The following is a 6,829-nucleotide window of genomic DNA, read 5'->3' as shown; positions in this document are numbered from 1 at the left end:
GAAACCAGCCTAACTGTACAATTTTGACTTATCCATTGGAATCCAAGTGTGGGAGTACAGTGGCCGATTTAGGTCCAAATAGTTTAGTTTTTTTTTTTTTTTTTTTTTTTTTTAAATTTTTTTTTTTTTTTTTTTTTTTTAATGGTAGCACATGTGCATGCACATGAGAGAGACTGAGAGAGCGAGAGAGAGAGTCGGGGTCTCGCTGCACTGTGCTCCCCTTCCCCAGCCCCTTGGTTCCTGGGCACCCACGTGCATGCCCTGTGGTTCCCAGGCCAACCGGGGTCTGAACCATGGCTAGCCGCAGGCTCCCAGGCTCACAGGGCACTTGCCTTATTGTGGCGCCCGGAGCTCTGTCCTGCACACGGGGACAGGCATGAGGACACCTTAGCACCAGGTCCCACTCACGGAAGGATCCAAACTTTGCCCTGAGGGATGGTGGTTGTACCCCAATCCTGAGGCTGTGAGGAGTAGGCTTTTTTCTTTTCTTCCTTGAGGGTACCAAGCTACAAACAAGCCCTGTTTTTGAGCCAGACTCCCCACTGGAGCAGAGCTGCCCTGGCGACTTCTGCTCTCTGCAACCTTGGTCTCAAGTCCCGGTGTCATCTCCTCGCCCTCCTTATAGACCCAGCTCTCCCCCGGCCCCAGCATGGAACCACTTGTCCTTGTCCCATCCGGGAGCCAAGGTGCCCATGGACACTAAAGCGAGAAGGGGAGCCTGACATAGCGGGCTGTCACAGTGATGGGGTCCTGGTCACTGCTGCCTTCTGTCATGAAACACACCTGGAACAGCAAATCCACAGAGACAGCCTGGCCTGACGAGACCTCGGCCGGCGCGGCGAGACCCGGGTCTGATCTGGCTGCCGTGGCTTTGGGCAGCTCACTCGAACCCCCTGGGCCTGTACTCCCCACCTGTCATAGAGGAATATGGAGGACTCTGGGACCCCTTCCCACTGAGCGTCCCATGCCTGCCTGTGTCCTGGGCTTGGGCGGCAGGACACAGGCCGCAGCAGGACTGGGCCAGGCGTGGCGAGACCAGGGTCTGATCTGGCTGCCGTGGCTTTGGGCGGCTCACTCGAAGCCCCTGGGCCTGTACTCCCCCACCAGTAATAGAGGAATATGGAGGACTCTGAGACCCCTTCCCGCTGGGTGTCCCATGCCTGCCTGCGTCCTGGGCTTGGGCGGCAGGACACAGGCCACACAGGTCTGGGCCAGGTGGGCATAGACGCTGACGTGCCACTCAGAGAGGATCTGGGGTGGGCAGTGGCCCCAGAGGGTAACTGCTGTCCTGGTCTGGAGGGGCCTGGTGCTTCCGGGGTTGGCAGGAGCAAGCTGCCCCGTGGGCCACAGCAGAGTGCCTGCTGGTCAGAGGGCTGGGGCGATGGCAGGTGGCGGTCAGGAACTGCTCTGCCCCTGTCCCCGCTGGTAAAGGACGTGGTTCTCAGTCTTTCTACTCTGGGCACATTTCTGAGCCCAGAGTACAGAGAGGGCATGCCCAGGAGAGGAAAACCCATGGGGCTCGTTGCTCTGCTCTCTAGTGACAGCCCAGCCAGGAGGCCGGCGCCGCTCTGTCCCCCAAAACCCTCCTTACTCTCAGAGCACACTAGCGCAGAGCTGTTCAGCTTTCTTGGTCCACGACACAGTGAAGCGCATTTCTGTGTGCGTGTGCGAGTGTGAGTGTGAGCAACAGAAACACAGGTTTCCTGAGACAAAGCGCTGCGTCGCGTGACCCTGGCTCGGTTTGGCGGTGGCACGTTCTTTTCCTTCCTTGGTGTCGTGTTGCTCCTCCTCTGAGCGCCGTGTGTTCTGGTCTGTGACGTGCTGGAACAAGGAGAGAGGACCCTCGGGAGCCGTGGGAAGTTTCTGGGAACAGTCCCGCACGTGGTGTGGTAAATACGGACCTTCGAGATCCCACAGGTCCTCCCACTCAGCTGGAAACCGCTGTGCCCGACGTCAGCTCCGGGCCAGGTCCCGAAGGCATGTGCTGGGGAGGGCCAGCAAGAGGGGCTTGGCCCTCCTTTTCGGAAGCATCCTCTTCTGCATGAGGTCCCCGAGAGGAGGCTGTCTCCAAACCAGCCAGAAACTCTATGACCACCCAAATGCCCCTGAGGCCCAGTTTTATTCTAATCTCAGGGTCCCTCCTGCGTTGACTTCGAGCATCATCAAACCTTCTCAGGTTCACCCTGTGGGAGACAGGAGGAGGGCGGGTGGAAGACCTGCCCAAAGCACAGGAGTCATGTACCAGAGGGCCGGTCCCACGGCGTCCCCACCCTCCCCTTGTTGGGTTGTCCATCTAGCAAGTGGGAGGCCCCATGGCTGACGCGTGTGGAGACTCTTGGGTGCCTTCCCTTCGTAGTAGGTGCCCACAGTGGGTCCAGCTCGAAGTGTTTAGGTGGCTGCTGGTTTGGCATTTTCCTTGTAGTGTGACAGCCCTCTCCAGAAACCCAGAGCTGACCTTCTCGGAACCATTTCTAAAGTCCTTCTAGGAAAATTACAGGACGTCAGAGCCCCAAAGAGCCCTGTCCCCCCTCAAATAGAGTGCTCACGTGCTCAGCCTCCTCGCTTCAGAGGCCTGAGCGACACCAGCTGCCCGAAAACGTCATCCTTACCTCGAGGCCTGGGTGTCTGCACGCACTGGGCTGCTGTGGGTCACACATACCGTGGCTTGGTAGTCTCCTGGTGGTGGTTTGGGGGAGGGGAAAGATGAGCTCTCATGGCCTCACTGTACAGATGGAAACCGAGGCTCCCAGAGGCCGAGACCTCGCGCCACACATAAGATGTTAAGGGCAGCCAGCCTCGCAGCCTTGTGGTTAGGGACCTAATCCCACGTGGCCGACCATGGTTCAAATCCTGGCCCAGGCAGCTTGGAAAACACTCTGGGCACATGAGCACGCATGCGTCAGACCCAACAGGATGGAGAAGTGGAGGAACAATGGCAGCATGCCGTGCCCCGTTGGGGGGTTTTCTCCCTCTCTCCCTCTTTTTTTTTCTCTCTCTGGTGAGTGCACAAGCCCTCTGGCAATTAAAAAATAAATAAATAAATAAAGATGCCAATGCAGCTGAGGGGAGAGTCGAGGTCTCCTGAACACTCTGACGAGGACTCCGGAGCTTCTCAGTTTGAGCGAAGAGGAGTTGAAGGCCTGGCCGGGGACTGTTGGAGAAGCCACAGCGGCATTGGGCCGGTCAGGGCGGAGATGTGGGAACGTCATGGGACAGGCATTTCCTTCAAGTCAGGGAGGGTCAGGCTGCCAGCTGGGGTCATTGGCCTCAGAGGCAGGGACCTCCAGGTGGGGAAGGATGACCACAGGAGTGAAAACCAGTGGCTCTCCTCTGGCATCAGGGAGCCTCCCCGACTGCACTCAGAAACCGTGTGCCCTGTGGATGGTCAGTGGTTCTGGGCCGTCTCCGAGAGCCCGGGGCAGGCCTTCCCTGACTTGGCCGCCGCTCCTGCCCCACGGCCTGGTTCCAGGGGCAGGGCCTGTTCCCTATTTCTCTGGGAGTGATTGCACAACCTGGGCGTTTGTCAAAGGCTCCAATTGACCATGCCCCCCCCCATCAGTACCAAGAATTGCCCTCTCAGCTGCAAGGAGGGATTGCGCAAGGTGGCTGCTGGGCACTCCCCATCCGCACCACCCACCTGGGGGCTCGCCAGCTGTCTCAGATAGGCACCTTGATGCTGCAAGAATAGCTGAGGTCCAGGCTGAGGGCCGTGGGGGCTGCTGGCCCTGCGGTGGCGGAGAGAGGGGCGGCTGCTCAGGTCCGTGAGCCAAGGGGGCCTCTCCATGTGTTCGCGCTGGCATTCTAGGTCCTGTGGCTGCAGGGCCTTGGGAATTAACGAGAAACCAGAAAGGTCAGCACTCGAGAAGCAGATGAAGACGCACATTGGAAAGCCAGAACACAGCCACCCTCCTCAGCCCATCTGTGAGCACCCGAAGGAAGTGAGGGGCCCCGTTTCCCCTTGGTAGAGCCCTCTGTGCACTGGGACACTCAGGCAGAGACCCTGCAGCTCCCGGGAGGGGCCTGGGCCGCGGAGTGCAGGAGCAATGATTTAGCTAACTAAGGCCTGAGAAGAAGGTGCCTTTTATTCCAGATCTATTAGAGCAGCCCTCCTTTGAGAGGGCCCCGATCCCACCTGCTGTTTAGTTCAACGGGTGAAACCAGTGACCAGGCGCTAAGAGGCGCCTTTAGGAATTACCTGGCTAACCCCTCTCCCCGGACAGGGCAAGTGCTGGAGTCCAGACGTGCCCAAGACCCCACCGTAAATGACAGACTTTGACCTTGCCTTGGGCTCCATCTCTGCGGACAGGAACAGGCTGGGTGCTCCTGTACCTGAGGCGGGTGGGGTCTGTGGATGCCAAGACGGGATCCTTGACTCAGTGGCTCCCCGGCCCAGGGAAGCGCCAGATGGTCGGCCCCGCGGGAGCGGAGAATGAAACCCCTCCTAGTCGTCCTCGGTGGGAACCGGACAGGAATGTTCCATCATGACCTGACATTCAAAACCCCTCGCCTGCCCTGAGCTGGGGGCCATGGCCCCTGATGCTGGCAGGCTTTCTGTTTGTCCTGGATTTGCACTTTTGTCATCTTCTGTCTGGGGTGTCCCAGCTGCATCAACAAGGGAGTGCTGTAAGAAGAACTGGAGCCCTGAGAGGTCAGCGCTGCATCTCGCCCACACTCCCTCCGCACCTATGCTCGGGGCCGAGGCCTGCGGGGCGGCCGGCCTGCACCACTGCACCGACTGTCGGGGACGTTACAAAGGAGGGGTAGGCCGGGCCGGGGCCGCTGTGTAGACTCCTAAGTACACACGGTGTGGGCAGAGCTGGGATGGGCAGTGACTGCGTTTGGCCTTGGGGTAGTTGAGAGTTTCCTGTTTTGCACAACATCAGCGCCAGCCCCTTTTAGTTAGGAGCTTAAAGAGGAAGTTAGTACTTCAGCAGCCCTGGGGCCCCCTCAGCGAGGAATACACATCTTCGCCGGCCGTCCTAGCGAGGCCCCTCTGTGCCTAGGATCATGGTTTTGTATGGAAGAGTTGCGCATCCTCACGGCCTCTGTTCCAAGCGTTTGGGCTCCTGGAGCCGAGCTGTCCCGAGGAGGTGGCCGAGCATAGCAGGTCCAGCTTGAGCTGGGATCGGGTGGCCCTGCTTGCTAGGTCTGGCTTTGGGCACATGGCTTAGCCCCATTGGCCCTCAGTATCTACTGTAGACTGAGATTCACATGGGTCAAATGAGGCAGCAATGGGGAGGTTTTTGTTTTGTTTTAGACTTTTTGCCATAGAGCGTGTGCCGTGCACTCACTGGAGAGAGACAGAGACAGACAGAGGGAAAGTGAGAGTAATCCCCAGTGGAGACAGCCACACTGCAGTCCCTTCTCCTCCATTCTCCCGCTGGGATTCTGGGCATGCACACGCGTGTGCCCAGTGTGATTTTCAAGCTGCCAGGTCTGGGACTCGAACTGTGGTTGGCGCTGTGGGAGTCCAGTACCTTAACCTTCGTGCCAAATGCTGACCCCATGGAGAGGTTTAAGAGTGACACTAGTGTCAGATCGACTGATGATGTTTCTGGGACTTGGGGCTTTCTTCTGAGTTTGTGGGTGAGGTTGGGGAGGGGCATTGGTGAGCTGCTTTAGGGCCAGTCTCCATCCCGGGATGCCCACCAGGGGTGTTTCTCTTTTGCCCTGGTGCCTTCAGGTTCTGTAGAACTAGATCCTGTGAGCTCGCTTTCCCCAGGCCCTGATAGCCGTCTCTGGAACACGCGGGCAGTCTCAAACATGCCGCGGACCGTGATGAACATGGCAGCACTCAACTGCTGCTCATGGTCTCGGCGTCTCCTGGTGCCCAACATTGCCCAGGGGAGTGACCGCTCAGCAAAGGAGGGTCTGCCAACGGAGCCCTGCTGCATGCGGGGATTCAGGGCCCGGCCAGGAGTAGATAGCGGCAGGGAGGTGAGCACGAGGCTCCGGTAGGAGTCCAAAACCTAGAGGCCTCGTGAACAGGGCAGGCTCCAGGAGCCAGGCCTTCTGGAATGTCCATTGAGCTGTGAGGCCAGGCCCCAATTAGCCCATGAGCTAATAGTCTTGTTGCCGTAGTTGCAACCAGATTGGAGATTTTGCCACACCGGCCCCAAGGTGCCTCGTGCTCCTGGTGAGTGCTGGGAATGAGAGCCCCGATTAGGATCAGGGATGCAGGGAGCGGAAGCCTTCCAGAAACCCACCCCTCATGCCAACAGACCTCCCTGTTGGACTGCAAGGCCAAGCGGGGACACGCGCTTGGTTCTGCAGCTGACTTGAGCTGACACTCCTCAGCTGGCTCGGGGAAGTAGCTCATGGGACCGTCCACTTGCTGTGGCTCCCTGCTGGGGCCTGCAGGCAGTCTGAGGCAGGAGTGAGGCCAGAGTCCCGTTCCGAGCTCTTCCCAGACCATCTTGACATGAGTCACTTACCCTCCTGGCCTGGGTTTCTTGAGCATAAGGCTTGCCGGGTTATCCTTGGAGGATCAAATGAGTACTTGCCAAAAGGCTTTGACGTGTGGAAACCGCTGTCACTGAACACGTTGGAGGGTAATGATCATCTGAGAGCACGGAGGAATGTACTCATTAAAACCAGCGATAAGAGGGAACCAGCAGTTAGCATAGTGGCTATGTTGCTGGACTCCCACGTAGTCAACCGCGGTTCGCGTCCTGGACCTGGTGGCTTAAAACTCATGCCGGGTGCATGTGCGTGCGTGCCCAAGATCCCGAGAGGGAATGGAGGAGAAGGGATTGCGGCGTGGCCATCCCCCCTGGGGGATGATTTCTCGCTTTCTGTCTCTATGTCTCTCTCTGTCTGGCGAGCGCAC

General features: G+C 58.5%; 1 protein-coding gene and 1 long non-coding RNA gene across 2 annotated transcripts in view; one reads left to right on the top strand and one right to left on the bottom strand.

Annotated features, from left to right (window-relative positions):
- LOC114008073 (uncharacterized) overlaps positions 1 to 2,235 on the bottom strand; it is an 8,187-nt gene extending 5,952 nt beyond the window's left edge. Inside the window, exon 1 of the long non-coding RNA XR_003549636.1 lies at positions 784 to 2,235. This is a non-coding gene — a long non-coding RNA (uncharacterized LOC114008073). The remainder of the gene's footprint in view (positions 1 to 783) is intronic.
- LOC102478146 (5'-AMP-activated protein kinase subunit gamma-2) overlaps positions 1 to 6,829 on the top strand; it is a 189,588-nt gene that overhangs the window by 64,633 nt on the left and 118,126 nt on the right. The window lies entirely within an intron of this gene.

Source organism: Tupaia chinensis, unplaced genomic scaffold, assembly GCF_000334495.1.
Source record: "Tupaia chinensis unplaced genomic scaffold, TupChi_1.0 Scaffold000280_1, whole genome shotgun sequence".
Lineage (NCBI taxonomy): Eukaryota > Metazoa > Chordata > Mammalia > Scandentia > Tupaiidae > Tupaia > Tupaia belangeri.
Note: the sequence above shows the minus strand (reverse complement) of the source record. Positions and strands in the feature narration are given on the sequence as shown.